We start from the raw sequence: 17444 nt of genomic DNA, 5'->3' as shown, positions 1-17444 counted from the left end.
TCTACACCCTCCTACACTCGTCTACACCCTCTACACCCCTCTACACCCTCCTACACTCGTCTACACCCTCCTGCACCCCTCTACACTCCTCTACACCCCTCTACACCCTCCTATACTCCTCTACACCCTCCTGCACTCCTCTACACCCCTCTACACCCTCCTACACTCGTCTACACCCTCTAAAGCCCCCTACAGCCCTCTACACCACTCTAAAACATCTGCTCCCCGGGCGCCTATGACGTGGATGACAATTAACTCAGCCCTCTGCACCTCTCTGATTCAGAGGGGTTGGATTAAATGCAGAAGGCACATTTCAGTTGAATGCATTCAGTTTTCCAATATTTACGTCTTCTGTCTCTCTACAACTTGTCTTTCACTATTTTCCTTCACAACTTTCACTGGGTGTTGTCTTTATTTCACTTCTTCTTTTTGTTTTCTCCCTTTACCCTTTCCATTGTATGTTAGGTAGTTGTGTTGAAACATAGAAATCTCCATGGACCATTAGCACTGGCCTCCATATGAGAGAGACACAGGGAGAGTGTGTTCCAGGAATGTGGCATCTGGTCCGAGCATTAAACAGCCAGTGGTCCTGTGTGTGTGTGTGTGTGTGTGTGTGTGTGTGTGTGTGTGTGTGTGTGTGTGTGTGTGTGTGTGTGTGTGTGTGCTGCATATGGTGGTCAGCTGGGCTGGAGACAGAGGTCACTGCAGATTTTGAAAATTCCAGGGGTAAAGATGGACACACACCACACACCACACACACACACACACACACACACACACACACACACACACACACACACACACACACACACACACACACACACACACACACACACACACCAAGGTCCTGCGCTGTCCTTCACTACTAGCCAGTTATTATATTACTAGCTAGCCAATGTGTGTCTGTAGGGGTTGGCTTGAATTCAGAGTGGCCAGCTACCCTGCAGGGAGCAAATCAACTCTCACATATTCTGAACTAATCCCACACAGCACAGCTTCTCCTTGACTATAGAGAGGGCGGGGGAGTGAGAGAGAGATTGAGATAATGAGATGGTCAGGAAGTGAGAGAGATATTTAGCAAACAAGATGGTGAGGGAGTGAGAGAGAGATTGAGTGAAGAAGAGAATGAGGAAAAGAGAGAGAGAGAGGGACAGAGAGAGAGAGAGAGAGAGAGAGAGAGAGAGAGAGAGAGCAGACAGACAGACAGACAGACAGACAGACAGACAGACAGACAGACAGACAGACAGACAGACAGACAGACAGACAGACAGACAGACAGACAGACAGACAGACAGACAGACAGACAGACAGACAGAGAGAGAGAGAGACAGAGATTGAGGTAGTGAGTTAATGAGGTAGTGAGGTAGTGAGGTATTGAGGTAATGAGTTCATGGGCTCCTGAGTTCTTCAGCAAAGAAATATAGAATTAGAGTTGGATAAATGTAAATAAACTAGAATATTTTCACAAGGACTCATATAGGATATTAACCTCAAGATTAAAACCTACAAGGACACATACAGGATACTAACCTCTACATTAAAATCTTGACAAAATTACCTGAATAGACTATTACTACCAAGGACAATCAAGAAAAAACTTCCAACAAACCAAAACCTGCAGAAGAAACACAGTGGAACCTGGAAATACCATCCAACACAACACTGAGTTAGTAATATTCAGTCTGAAGCTACTTCTGAAGCCAAAAAGTAAAAGACAATCATCTCTACGTAATTTTGCTATATTAAGCTAAGTAAATAAGGCTTCCAAGCTGCTAGGACAGAACAGATCTGGCTGCCACTTCAATTAGCACTGAACTGTGAAGTCAGATTTGTGAAAACTCTTAACCTGTTAGGGCTAGGGGGCAGTATTGACACGGCTGGATAAAAAACGTACCCGATTTAATCTGGTTACTACTCCTGCCCAGTAACTAGAATATGCATATAATTATTGGCTTTGGATGGAAAACACCCTAAAGTTTCTAAAACTGTTTGAATGGTGTCTGTGAGTATAACAGAACTCATATGGCAGGCCAAAACCTGAGAAGATTCCATGCAGGAAGTGGCCTGTCTGACAATTTCTTCCCCTTCTTGATTATCTCTATCCATTACAAAGGATCTCTGCTGTTACGTGACACTTCCTACCGCTCACATGGGCTCTCAGAAGGCGGCAAAAAGCTGAATCGTGGCTTTGCAGGCTCTGGCTGAAAAAAAGTAGCGCGTTTGGGTAGTGGCTGGTTACAGTACAGTGAGACTCAGGCGCGTGCCCGCGTCGACCGAATGCTTTGTTTTCTTTCCTGTTTACCTAAACGGAGATTCCCGGTTGGAATATTATCGCTTTTTTACGAGAAAAATGGCATTAAGCCCAAGAATGGCAGGAGAGTTTCACAGCCCCCCCACACCCAAAGGCCTTTGAATCCCCCATGGCTTATACATTTTAGTCATTTAGCAGACACTCTTATCCAGAGCAACTTACAGTAGTGAATGCATACATTTCATTTCTTTATTTCTTTATTTTTTGTACTGGCCCCCCCGTGGGAATTGAACCCACAACCCCGGCATTGCACACACCATGCTGGCGTTGCAAACACCATGCTCTACCAACTGAGCCACAGGGAAGACTTATCCCTGTCCAGAGATCATTACAATACAGTACCCCTTGGATATTAAAAATAACACTGTAAGGAATAAGTACAAAAACAAGCTCCTCAAGGATAATCCAGAGACACTATTTGTTGACTGCTACAAAGAGGGGAACATAAGCGACTTCATTTTTCACACATCCCCTGGCATGGCACAGTGCTATAAGAGCACACTACCCCTATGTCATTAGAGAGAGAGGGTATTGGCCCAGGGTGGAAACTCAGAATACTAGACATTAAGGAAATTGAAACAACCTCTGTCAACATGTACAAGTCTGGGACAGTTATGGTGCAGGGCATCCTCAGTGTGGCACAGTAATGGTGCAGGGCATCCTCAGTCTGGGACAGTAATGGTGCAGGGCATCCTCATGCAGTTCCAGCAGGACTTTTACGGGATCAAAGAGAGAGCACAGCAGGAAAATCTCTCTCTCTCTGTGACGACTCCCCCATCCTGAGTGAGTCTGATCACACCTCTTCAAACTGTCCTGCAGACGAGGATAGTCACCCCCCCCCAGCACTGACCACACCCAGGTCCCACAACTGCACTGCTCCTCCACCATTGAGAGGGATACATTCACAGAGATGGAGAGAGACATGGCTGAGCTTAGAGAGCTAGTCCACACAATCCAGAAAGAACAAACACACAAAACACACCAGCACAAGACCCGGAGGGCAGAAGGTGGAGATGGACGGCTGTCTGAGAGAGCTGGCTTCTCTACGGACTGAGGTGAGAGAACTTAGAGGCACACATGACACTAAAGGACGAAGTCAGAAAGCTAATGTGTGACAGAGAGCAGGACAAGTCAGCAGAACAGCCCACCTCAAACCCGGACCACAACCTCAACACCACAATGGAACAGACCCCACCAACCCAACAGACCCTACCCCCTCCTAACAGCCCTCCTATCAGCTCCCCCGATAGACCTCCTAACAACCCCGCCCACATCCATTGAGGACACACAAAAGCCATAGATTGTGCTCTTCATTGACTCAAATGGCAAATACCTTCAAGAGGATAAACTTTATTTCCAAACACAAAGTGGTTAAACTCTGATACCCAAACACTAGGCATGCCCTGGAGCTGTTGTCAGAGGACAGACTAGGGTCCCCCAGCCACATCATAATTCACATGGGCAAAAATGAGCTGAGGGCCCAGCAGTAATGGGTGGCAACAGCACTCAAGGGAGTGATTGAAAAAGCTTCTTCCACTATCCACCACTTTCCCCAACCCTTCGCCACACTGTGCCTCAAAACCTAATGCCTACCTGGCCCACCACTCCACCCTGGACTTGAACAGCCTTTACAACCAGGTCCACCTATACAAGGCAGCAATCCCATCTTTTGTCAGGACAATGAAGGACGTCACCCTAAACTGTAGCCCCAGCACCTCACACAGGAACAACAGGCAACGGACACCCTGCCAGACCTGCAAGACTCTCCCCTGAAGGACCTGCACTGAGAGAACCTCCGCCAAGAGGACCTACACCCAGACCACAGCATCACCAGCCACATCCCAACAAGCTGAGACCACCCCAAACAAACCCTGGCCACACCCTATATAGGCCCCCATATCAGACCTATGCGCCTTCTGCCCACCCCATGACTCATGCCTCTGCGGCAACGACCTCAACATGACAGCAGAATAACACTAGATGTTATCGAACACAAAGCTTTTACTATCTCATCCTGGAATATACAAGGTCTGAGGTCATCTGCCTTTGGCCTAAAGAGCAGGAACCCAGACTTCATCAAAGAAATACAGACATTATCATCCTACAAGAAACATGGTATTAAGGAAACGGACCCACTGGTTGCCCTCTAGGTTACAGAGAGCTGGTAATCCCATCCACCAAACTACCAGGGAAGAGACTCAGGGGGTATGCTAATTTGGTATAGAGTATATCTAACCCACTCTATTAAATTAGTCAAAACAGGAACATGTTACATCTGGCTAGAAATGAATAAGGAAATTATCTTAACAGAGAAAAATGTCCTCATGTGTGCTACCTATATCTCCCCCAATAGAATTCCCAAAGTTAAACGATGACAGCTTCTCCATCCTAGAGGGGGAGATCAACAATTTCCAGGCTCGGGGACATGTACTAGTCTGTGGAGACCTAAATGCCAGAGCTGGACAAGAACCTGACACCCTCAGCACACAGAGGGATAAACACCTACCTGGAGGTGACAACATTCCATCCCCCATATGCCCCCCTAGACACAACTACGACAACATAACCAATAAAAACGGGTCACAACTCTTGCAGCTCTGTCGGATGCGAGGTATGTCTATAGTCAATGGTAGGCTTCGAGGGGAATCCTATGTTAGGAATGCATATATCTCATCTCTTGGCACTAGTACTGTAGACTACTTTATCACTGACCTCAACCCAGAGTCTCGAAGAGCATTCACAGTCAGTCCACTGACACCCCTGTCAGATCACAGCAAAATCACAGTCTACTTGAACAGAGCAATACTCAGTCATGAGCCATCAAAGCCAATGGAACTGAATAATCTTAATAAATGCTATAGATGGAAGGAAAGTAGTGTGGAATGAAAACAAGGCAAAGCAAAGCTGTCATCAAAGCAAAGGGTGACTACATTGAAGAATCTCAAAATATAAAATATATTTTGATTTGTTTAACACTTTTTTGGTTACTTCATGACTCCATTTGTGTTATTTCATAGTTGTGATTATTCTACAATGTAGAAAATAGTAAAAATAAAGACATATAAAGATCTTCTGCACAGATTCTGTCAGACCTGGGCCCTGACAGTAAATCTCAGTAAGACAAAGATAATGGTGTTACAAAAAAAATGTCCAGTCGCCAGGACAACAAATACAAATCCCATCTAGACACCATTGCTCTAGAACACACAAAAACTATACCTACCTTGGGCCTAAACATCAGCACCACAGGTAACTTCCACAAAGCTGTGAACGATCTGAGAGACAAGGCAAGAAGGACCTTCTATGCCATTAAAAGGAACATAAAATTAGACATACCAATTAGGATCCTGCTAAAAATACTTGAATCAGTTATAGAACCCATTGCCATTTATGGGGTCCGCTCACCAACCAAGAATTCACAAAATGCGACAAACACCAAATTGAGACTGCATGCAGAATTTTGACAACAATATCATCTGTGTTCAACGTAAAACACCAAATAATGCATGCCGAGCAGAATTAGGCCGATACCCGCTAATTATCAAAATCCAGAAATCTTTGACTATGTACAGACTCAGTGAGAATAGCCTTGCTATTGAGAAAGGCCGCCAAAGGCAGACCTGGCTCTCAAGAGAAGACAGGCTATGAGCACACTGCCCACAAAATGAGGTGGAAACTAAGCTGCACTTCCTAACCTCCTGCCAAATGTATGACCATATTAGAGACACACATTTCTCTCAAATTACACAGACCCACAAAGAATTTGAAAACAAATCAAATTTTGATAAACACCCATATCTACTGGGTGAAATACTAGAGTGTGCCATCACAGCAGCAAGATGTGTGACCTGTTGGGGTAACCAGTGAAGAACAAACACCATTGTAAATACAACCTATATTTATGTTTATTTATTTTCCCTTTTGTACTTTAACTATTTGCACATCATTACAAGACTGTATATAGAAATAATATGACATTTGAAATGTCTTTATTCTTTTGGAATTTTTGTGAGTGTAATGTTTACTGTTCATTTTTTATTGTTTATTTCACTTTTGTTTATTATCTACTTCACTTGCTTTGGCAATGTAAACATATGTTTCCCAATGCCAATAAAGCTCTTTGAATTGAAATTGAGTTGAGAGAGAGAAAGAGAGAGAGCGAGAGAGAGAGAGTGATAGAGAGAGAGAGCATGAGGGAAGAAGAGAGAGTGGAGAATGAGAGAGCAAACAGGACATAGAGGGAGTGAGAGAATGTGGAGGTTTCTGGAAGCTAAGTGAGGGGAGTCGAGGGGAGGCTAGGAGGGTGTGTGAGGCGGACCTGGTCTACAGACCAGCTGTGTTTTATTAACATATTTGTGTTACTGTGGCTGACTCTGATTCTGAACTGAGCTGGACCCAGAGCAGAGAGAGGAGAGGAGAGAGAGAGAGAGAGAGAGAGAGAGAGAGAGAGAGAGAGAGAGAGAGAGAGAGTGAGAGAGAGAGAGAGAGAGAGGATATTACCCTTCATAGCATAACCTTCACTCCAAATCAAAACTCCAAACCTACAGCCGGATTTCTACCAAATATTGTTATTTCCAAGCTATACAGCAAACAACAGTAACCTGAAAACACCATCCAACCTGGAACTGAGTGAGTAAGGTTCAGTCTGAAGCTACTTTTAAAGCAAAGAAGAAAAATTCATTAGAATGATATATTTCACTTTATAAGGACTGAATGCTAAGTTAAGGCTACCAAGCTTGCTAGGACAGAACAGATCTGACTGCAACTTCAATTAGCACTGAGGTGTGACTTGAGAGGTGTCAAAGCCCTTGAGCCCAACAATGGCAGGTGAGTTTCACAGCCTACCCCACCCAAATGCAGAGGCCTTTGTAGCTCCCTTCCGCTATTCAAAGGTCATGACAATACAGACATTTTATTTTAATGGACAAAAAATTTGATTTTCCTTCAAAAACAAGGACATTTCTAAGAGGGTGGGGCTTAAGCTGCATCCCTGTCTCACCCAGGTCACCGTTGTAAATGAGAACTTGTTCTCAACTAGCCTACCTGGTTAGATAAAGGTGAAATAAAAAATAAATACAAAAATAAAACCCCACGGCACTGTGGAAAGAAATGTGTGTGTTTTTGTTGCCAATTTTGCCAATTTTACACTGTTTGTGTACATGTATTTTAAAATGTCATATGTTTTTCCCCGAACACCACTTTCCATCAAATTGTATAGCAGACCCTCACGCCAAATTGAGTCTTAAGCTTTTTTGAAATCAACAAAGCATGAGAAGACTTTGACTTTGTTTTGGTTTGTTTGTTTGTCAATTAGGGTGTGCAGGGTGAACACGTGGTCTGTCATACGGTAATTTGGTAAAAAGCAAATTTGACATTTGCTCAGTACATTATTTTCACTGAGGAAATACCAGTCTCAACATCAATAGTGAAGAGGCGACTCCAGGATGCTGGCCTTCTAGGCAAAAAACACAGACACTGGACAGAGGAACTCTGCCTAGAAGGCCAGCATCCTGGAGTCGCCTCTTCACTGTTGACATTGAGACTGGTGTTTTGCGGGTACTATTTAATGAAAATGCCAGTTGAGGACTTGTGAGGCGTCTGTTTCTCAAACTAGACACTCTAATGTACTTGTCCTCTTGCTGAGTTGTGCACCGGGGCCTCCCACACCTCTTTCTATTCTGGTTAGAACCAGTTTGCGCTGTTCTGTGAAGGGAGTAGTACACAGCGTTGTACGAGATCTTCAGTTTCTTGGCAATTTCTCACAGGGAATAGTCTTAATTTCTCAGAACAAGAATAGACTGACGAGTTTCAGAAAAAAGTCCTTTGTTTCTGGCCATTTTGAGCCTGTAATCGAACCCACAAATGCTGATGCTCCAGATACTCAACAAGTCTAAAGAAGGCCAGTTTTATTGCTTCTTTAATTAGGACAACAGTTTTCAGCTGTGCTAACATAATTGCAAAAGGACGTTCTAATGATCAATTAGCCTTTTAAAATGATACACTCGGAATAGCTAAGACCATTGGAACACAGGAATGATGGTTGCTGATAATGGGCTTCTGTACACCTATGTAGATATTCCATTAAAAATCAGCAGTTTCCAGTTACAATAGTCATTTACAACATTAGCAATGTCTACACTGTATTTCGGATCAATTTGACGTTATTTTAATGTGCTTTTCTTTAAAAAACAAGGACATTTCTAAGTGACCCCAAAGTTTTGAACGGTAGTGTATATCAACGAACTGGCGAGGGCACTAGAACAGTCTGCAGCACCCGGTCTCACCCTACTAGAATCTGAAGTCAAATGTCTACTGTTTGCTGATGATCTGGTGCTTCTGTCACCAACCAAGGAGGGCCTACTGCAGCACCTAGATCTTCTGCACAGATTCTGCCAGACCTGGGCCCTGACAGTACATTTTATTTATTTTTTATTTCACCTTTATTTAACCAGGTAGGCAAGTTGAGAACAAGTTCTCATTTACAATTGTGACCTGGCCAAGATAAAGCAAAGCAGTTCGACAACATACAAAAACACAGAGTAACACATGGAGTAAAACAACATACAATCAATGATGCAGTAGAAAAAAATAAGACTATATACAATGTGAGCAAATGATGTGAGATAAGGGAGGTAAAGGCAAAAAAGGCCATGGTGGCAAAGTAAATACAGTATAGCAAGTAAAACACTGGAATGGTAGATTTGTAGTTTGAAGAAAGTTAAAATATAAATAATATGGTGCAAAGGAGCAAAATAAATAAAACAAATAAATACAGTAGGGGAAGAGGTAGTAGTTTGGGCTAAATTATAGATGGGCTAAGTACAGGTGCAGTGATCTGGGAGCTGCTCTGATAGCTGGTGCTTAAAGCTAGTGAGGGAGATAAGTGTTTCCAGTTTCAGAGATTTTTGTAGTTCGTTCCAGTCATTGGCAGCAGAGAACTGGAAGGAGAGACGACCAAAGGAGGAGTTGGCTTTGGGGGTGACCAGTGAGATATACCTGCTGGAGCGCGGGCTACAAGTGGGTGCTGCTATGGTGACCAGTGAGCTGAGATAAGGCGGGGCTTTACCTAGCAGAGACTTGTAGATAACCTGTAGCCAGTGGGTTTGGCGACGAGTATGAAGCGAGGGCCAACCAACGAGAGCGTACAGGTCACAATGGTGGGTAGTGTATGGGGCTTTGGTGAGAAAACGGATGGCACTGTGATAGACTGCATCCAGTTTGTTGAGTAGAATGTTGGAGGCTATTTTATAGATGACATCACCGAAGTCGAGGATCGGTAGGATGGTCAGTTTTAAGAGGGTATGTTTGGCAGCATGAGTGAAGGATGCTTTGTTGCGATATAGGAAGCCGATTCTAGATTTAATTTTGGATTGGAGATGCTTAATGTGAGTCTGGAAGGAGAGTTTACAGTCTAACCAGACACCCAGGTATTTGTAGTTGTCCACGTATTCTAAGTCAGAGCCGTCCAGAGTAGCGATGCTGGACGGGCGAGCAGGTGCGGGCAGTGATCGATTGAATAGCATGCATTTAGTTTTACTTGCGTTTAAGAGCAGTTGGAGGCCACGGAAGGAGAGTTGTATGGCATTGAAGCTCGTCTGGAGGTTAGTTAACACAGTGTCCAAAGAAGGGCCAGAAGTATACAGAATGGTGTCGTCTGCGTAGAGATGGATCAGAGAATCACCAGCAACAAGAGCAACATCATTGATGTTTACAGAGAAGAGAGTGGGCCCGAGAATTGAATCCTTTGGCACCCCCATAGAGACTGCCAGAGGTCTGGACAACAGGCCCTCCAATTTGATACACTGAACTCTATCAGAGAAGTAGTTGGTAAACCAGGCGAGGCAATCATTTGAGAAACCAAGGCTGTCGAGTCTGCCAATAAGAATGTGGTGATTGACAGAGTTGAAAGCCTTGGCCAGGTCGATGAATACGGCTGCACAGTAATGTCTCTTATTGATGGCGGTTATGATGTCGTTTAGGACCTTGAGTGTGGCTGAGGTGCACCCATTGTGACGGCCCTGAATGTTTCTGAACCGTCTCAGTGCTTCTCCTTCCAATAGAGCGCTTTCCCTTTAATTCCCAATTAAATAGTGCTTCTCCTTCCAATAGGGCGGTTCCCCTTTAATTTCCAATTAAATAGTCAGCATCAGCTGTGCAAAAGTGGAGTTGTGATGGAAACGTGAATGAGGATGTGTTCAACCCTCAGTTCTGAAGCGTCTCTCTTCCGTTTGTTGTGTTGCTTGAAAAGTGTGCTTTGTGTAGCCTAATAGCAAATCTACCCAGGATCGGATCCACTCTTTGCGTCCGTGGACTACACCTCTCCGTTGTTTTTCGTGGCCTTTCTCCGCTGGAGATCTGTCGGCGGATTGGCTTGTCTGACTGACCGACTGACTACAACCTTTTGTATACGGTATTTCATGTGTTTTGGTGTGAGGTATACCGTGATGATTTATGTAGTTAGTTGTAGTTGAGGATTTACTAAGATGTGATACGCTTTATAGTTGTGGTAGAATATTTGTAATTTTGATTGTATGATTGACACTCGGTTTACGCTATACTGGGATGAACGGACAAACATTGCGTGACTAAGGTCACTTGAGTTCCCTGAACTTGTTTACCGGGCTGGACTCTTTTTACGCCCGAGGTACAGGACATTTCTGGAGGAACCAGAGCTGTTTAGAGCTCATTATTTGTTATATTGTTGTGTGTGTGTGTGATCGTTTATGTTAGTAATACAACCACGCAAAAGAATACAGTTGTTTTGTAAGTTCTTTCCAATGTTTTAAGGGTTTATGAAAAGTGTATTTCCATCCTGACTTTTACATGAGTCCTTTGTATTGGTGTAGACTTGATGGACCAGATGGGACTCATTCCCTCCCAAACTAAAAGGAGAAACCAATATTTTCTCTGGTAGGCACAACCTACCTGGCACCCCTATAAATGATAACCTCAAGTCAAAACCGTTACACCATGACCAGTTCTGAAACCAGATTGCATAGCGGAGAAGGTACGGTGAGATTCGAAATGGTCTGTAATCTGTTTGTTAACTTGGCTTTCGAAGACCTTAGAAAAACAGGGTAGGATAGATATAGGTCTGTAGCAGTTTGGGTCTAGAGTGTCACCCCCTTTGAAGAGGGGGATGACCGCGGCAGCTTTCCAATCTTTGGGAATCTCAGACGATACGAAAGAGAGGTTGAACAGGCTAGTAATAGGGGTTGCAACAATTTCGGCAGATCATTTTAGAAAGAGAGGGTCCAGATTGTCTAGCTGATTTGTATGGGTCCAGATTTTGCAGCTCTTTCAGAACATCAGCTATCTGGATTTGGGTGAAGGAGAAATGGTGGGGGCTTTGGCAGGTTGCTGTGGAGGGTGCCGGGCAGTTGACCGGGGTAGGGGTAGCCAGGTGGAAAGCATGGCCAGCCGTAGAGAAATGCTTATTGAAATTCTCAATTATAGTGGATTTATCGGTGGTAAGAGTGTTTCCTAGCCTCAGAGCAGTGGGCAGCTGGGAAGAGGTGCTCTTATTCTCCATGACTTACAGTGTCCCAGAACGTTTTGGGGTTAGTACTGCAGGATGAAAATTTCTGTTTGAAAAAGCTAGCCTTAGCTTATTCTAACTGCCTGTGTAAATTTGTTCCTGACTTCCCTGAAAAGTTGCATATCACGAGGGCTATTCGATGCTAATGCAGAATGCCACAGGATGTTTTTGTGCTGGTCAAGGGCAGACAGGTCTGGAGAGAACCAAGGACTCTATCTATTCCTAGTTCTACATTTTTCGAGTGGGGCATGCTTATTTAAGATGGTGAGGAAGGCACTTTTAAAGAATAGCCAGGCATCATCTACTGACGGGATGAGGTCAATGTCATTCCAGGATACCCCGGCCAGGTCGATTAGAAAGGTCTGCTCACAGAAGTGTTTTAGGGAGCGTTTGACAGTGATGAGGGGTGGTCGTTTGGTTGCAGACCCATTACGGATGCAGGCAATGAGGCAGTGATCGCTGAGATCTTGATTGAAAACAGCAGATGTGTATTTGGAGGGTGAGTTAGTTAGGATGACATCTATGAAGGTGCCCGCGTTTACGGATTTGGGGTTGTACCTGGTAGGTTCATTGATAATTTGTGTGAGATTGAGGGCATCAAGCTTAGATTGTAGATGGCCGGGGTGTTAAGCATGTCCCAGTTTAGGTCACCTAGTAGCACGAGCTCGGAAGATAGATGGGGCAATCAATTCACATATGGTATCGAGGGCACAGCTGGGGGCAGAGGGAGGTCTATAGCAAGCGACAACAGTGAGAGACTTGTTTCTGGAAAGGTGCATTTTTAGAAGTAGAAGCTCGAATTGTTTGCGTACAGACTTGGATAGTAATACAGAACTCTGCAGGCTATCTTTGCAGTAGATTGCAATACCGCCCCCTTTGGAAGTTCTATCTTGGCGAAAAATGTTATAGTTAGCAATGGCGATTTCAGGGTTTTTGGTGGTCTTCCTAAACAAGGATTCAGACACGGCTAAGACATCAGAGTGTGCTAAAGCAGTGAGTAAAACAAACTTAGGGAGTAGGCTTCTAATGTTAACATGCATGAAACCAAGGCTTTTACGGTTGCAGAAGTCAACAAATGAGAGCACCTGGGGAGTGGGAGTGGAGTTAGGCACTGCAGGACCTGGATTAACCTCCACATCACCAGAGGAACAGAGGAGAAGTAGGATAAGGGTACGGCTAAAGGCTATACGAATTGGCCGTCTAGCACGTTCGGAACAGAGAGTAAAAGGAGCAGGTTTCTGGGCACGATAGCATAGATTCAAGGCATAGTGTACAGACAAAGGTAAGTTAGGATGTGAGTACATTGGAGGTAAACCTAGGCATTGAGTAATGATAAGAGAGATATAGTCTCTAGAGACGTTTAAACCAGGTGATGTCATCGCATATGTCGGAGGTGGAATGCATATTAAGGCATGTTAAGGCATATTGAGCAGGGCTAGAGGCTCTACAGTGAAATAAGACAGTAATCACTAACCAGGACAGTAATGGATGAGGCATATTGATCTTAGAGTGAGGCATGCATAGCCAAGTGAACATATGGGTCCAGTGAGTGTTTGGGCTGACTGGGGACACGGCGATTCAGACAGTTAGCAGGCCAATGCTAACAAGCTAACAGTTAGTAGGCCGGGGCTAAACAAGGTAGCATTCAGCAGACCGGGGCTGGCAAGCTAGCAGTTAGCAGACCGGGTTAGCAAGCAAGCAGTTGGCAGACCGGGGCTAGCAGTTTGCAGACCGGGGCAGGCAAGCTAGCAGTTAGCAGACCGGGGTGAGCAAGCTAGCAGTTAGCAGACCGGGGCTAGCAAGTTAGCCTTTGGGGGACGTCGCGATGGGGGTAAGTCTGTTTTTGCCTCTTTGTGCGGTGACGTCGATAGACCAGTCGTGGAATTAGTAGGGTTCCAAGTAGCTCTAGGTAGCTAGTAGGCCGCAGTTAGCAGAATGGGACTTCAGCGGACGTCGCGCCTGAGGGGCCTGTTTGAATCCTCGGGCAGATTATGTCAGTATTCTAGTCGTAGAGGATCGGCGGGGATCCGTGCCCCGTACCGGCAGTAGAAGGGGTCCGGATATTGAAGCCCAGGAGTGGGCTTTGCTGGTAGCACAGGAGCCCTGGCCGGGCTAACTTCAGGCTAATTGGTGCTTGCTAGCCAGGAGTAGTCACTTGGGATTGTGGTTAGCTAGTTGTGAAGATCCAGATGAAAATGTTCAGAGTTTGCTGTAGGAATCCGGAGATATGGGAGAAAAAAATAAAAAATGATAATAGGTCCGTTATGCTCTGGTTTGAGTCACGTTGTTCGAACTGGCGAGAGCTTTCCGAACTAAAGGTTAGCTGATGACCACTAGCAATGGATAGCTGACTGATAGCTGGTAGGTAGTTAGCTGGCTAGCTTCAGTTGAGGGATTCCAGATCCGAAGTAAATAGAAATACTTTAGAAGAAAAAAACAGATCCACGCCACATTGGGTGAGGCGGGTTGCAGGAGAGTATTTAGAAGTTGAGGTTTAGGAAAATATTTTTAAAAGATATGCGAAGAAAAAGGATGTAAAAAGATATATACAAGGGACACGACAGGACAAAGAGAAAGACGTCTGACTGCTACGCCATCTTGGATTGGGACTACCAATCACGGCTAGTTGTGATACAGCCTGGAATCAAACCAGGGTCTGTAGTGACGCCTCTAGCACTATGATGCAGTGCCTTAGACTGCTGCGTCACTCGGGAGACCACTTGCTTTGGCAATGTAAACATATCTTTCCCATGCCAATAAAGCCCCTTAAATTGAAATTGAGTTGAGGGAAAGAGCGAGGCAGAGACCAAAAGAGATAGCGAGACAGAGAGAGAATAAAGAGAGAGGAAAGAGAGAGACCAGAAGAGAAGTCAACCTCCTCCCAGCAGAGCTCAGTGCTATGTCTGTGTGTATGTCTGTATGTGTGTCTGTGTGTCTCTGTGTTTGTGTGTATGTGTGTCTGTGTGTGTGTGTCTCTGTGTATGTGTCTATGTATGTTTCTGTTGGTGTTTGTGTCTGTGTGTGTGTGTGTCTGTGTGTATGTGTGTTTGTCTGTGTGTGTGTGTGTGTGTGTGTGTCTGTGTGTTTATCTGTGTGTCTCTGTCTGTGTCTGCCCCCTTCACTAACATGGACACATAATACTAGGGGAATCATGAGTAACTTGCTAGCCTCCCAGTATGTCAATTTCAGGGGGTTCGTAGCTTCGTCCTGGGTGGCAGTTAGTCATGGGGGATATTATGAAGTGTATACCCCTCTGGTAGATTTACACACACACACACACACACACACACACACACACACCTGTGCGTGCCTGACGGTTCTGTCAGAGCACCTGGTCAATGCCTTCGGCTGTGGATGTGGTTTTCAGGAGTATTAGACTCATTAAACCAACTGTCAGGTAGCCTACAGCTGAGACCCACAGACAGTCACACACACACCCTCCCCAAACTGTCTCTATTCATATCAGTTCTCAAAGCTGTAATGAAGTAGAACTGGTTCAAATTGATAATGACTTTATGACGTGAGTAATGGTGGAAACAGCAGGCCTGTGTTACTGCAGAACAGGATCTGTTGGAAGGATAAATTAGGTTTGGTTCACCTGTGTTACTATAGAGCGGGATCTGTGGAAGGATACATTAGGTTTGGTTCACCTGTGTTACTATAGAGCGGGATCTGTGAAAGGATAAATTAGGTTTGGTTCACCTGTGTTACTGTAGAGCGGGAAGTGTGTGTGATGGAGTGAAACCTCGTCCTGGGTGGCAGTTAGTGTGTGTGTGGGTGTGTCATTTTTTTGTTTGTTAAATTTAACCTTTATTCAACTAGCAAGTCAGTTAAAAACAAATTCTTGCCGTGGGATATGCGTCAACAGCAACCTTGGGAAAATCCTCTTTATCATTTACAGCAGACTTTGACATTTGCTCAGTACATTGTTTTCACTGAGGAAATGTACAAATGGCTTTTTACCAAATTATCATAGGACAGAACACATATTCACCCTGCACACCCTAATTGACAAACAAACTAAACTGCTCGGGGATTCAATCTTGCGACCTTTCGGTTACTAGTCCAACGCTCTAACCACTAGGCTACGCTGCCGCCCCTGGCATGAGGGTCTGCTATACAAACTGATGGAAAGTGGTATTGGGAGAAAGAAATACGACATTATAAAATCCATGTACACACACACAACAAGTCTGCGGTTAAAATTGGCAAAAAACACAAACACTTCTTTCCACAGGGCCGTGGGGTGAGACAGGGATGCAGCTTAAGCCCCACCCTCTTCAACATACAGTTGAAGTCGGAAGTTTACATACACTTAGGTTGGAATAATTAAAACTTGTTTTTACACCACTCCAGAAATTTCTTGTTAACAAACTATAGTTTTGGCAAGTCGGTTAGGACATCTACTTTCTGTATGACACAAGTAATTTTTCCAACAATTGTTACAGACAGATTATTTCACTTATAACTCACTGTGTCACAATTCCAGTGGGTCAGAAGATTACATACACTAAGTTGACTGTGCCTTTAAACAGCTTGCAAAATTCCAGAAAATTATGTCATGGCTTTAGAAGCTTCTGATAGGCTAATTGACATCATTTGAGTCAATTGGAGGTGTACCTGTGGATGTATTTCAAGGCCTACCTTCAAACTCAGTGCCTCTTTGCTTGACATCATGGGAAAATCAAACGAAATCAGCCAAGACCTCAGAAATAAATTGTACACCTCCACAAGTCTGGTTCATCCTTGGGAGCAAATTCCAAATGCCTGAAGGTACCACGTTCATCTGTACAAACAATAGTACGCAAGTATAAACACCATGGGACCACGCAGCCATCATACCGCTCAGGAAGGAGACGCATTCTATCTCTTAGAGATGAACGTACTTTGGTGCGAAAAGTACAAATCAATCCCAAAACAACAGCTGGAGGAAAAATGTACAAAATATCTGTATCCACAATAAAACGAGTCCTATATTGACATAACCTAAAAGGCCGCTCACCACTGCTCAAAAACCGCCATAAATAAGCCAGACTACGGTTTGCAACTGCACATGGGGACAAAGATCGTACTTTTTGGAGAAATGTCCTCTGGTCTGATGAAACAAAACTAGAACTGTTTGACCATAATGACCATCGTTATGTTTGGAGGAAAAAGTGGGAGGCTTGCAAGCCGAAGAACACCATCCCAACCTTGAAGCACGGGGGTGGCAGCATCATGTTGTGGGGGTGCTTTGCTGCAGGAGGGACTTTGCACTTCACAAAATAGATGGCATCATGAGGTAGCAAAATGATGTGGATATATTGAAGCAACATCTCAAGACATCAGTCAGGAAGTTAAAGCTTGGTCACAAATGGGTCTTCCAAGTGGGCAATGACCCCAAGCATACTTCCAAAGTTGTGGCAAAATGGCTTAAGGACAACAAAGTCAAGGTATTGGAGTGGCCATCACAAAGCCCTGACCTCAATCCTATAGAAAATTTGTCGGCAGAACTGAAAAAGTGTGTGCGAGCAAGGAGGCCTACAAACCTGACTCAGTTACACCAGCTCTGTCAGGAGAATGGGCCAAAATTCACCCAACTTATTGTGGGAAGCT

The 17444-nt window shown here is 44.4% G+C and overlaps 1 protein-coding gene and 1 pseudogene across 2 annotated transcripts in view; both read left to right on the top strand.

Moving 5' to 3' along the window:
- Positions 1 to 17444, top strand: part of LOC106561697 (cGMP-inhibited 3',5'-cyclic phosphodiesterase 3A) — a 224941-nt gene that overhangs the window by 51765 nt on the left and 155732 nt on the right. The gene's annotated exons all lie outside the window — the stretch shown is intronic.
- Positions 832 to 16704, top strand: LOC145858667 (uncharacterized; annotated as a pseudogene).

This window comes from Salmo salar, chromosome 10 (genome assembly GCF_965601325.2).
Source record: "Salmo salar chromosome 10, fSalSal1, whole genome shotgun sequence".
Lineage (NCBI taxonomy): Eukaryota > Metazoa > Chordata > Actinopteri > Salmoniformes > Salmonidae > Salmo > Salmo salar.
The sequence above is the reverse complement of the archived record's forward strand: the minus strand, read 5'-3'. Positions and strand labels throughout refer to the sequence as shown.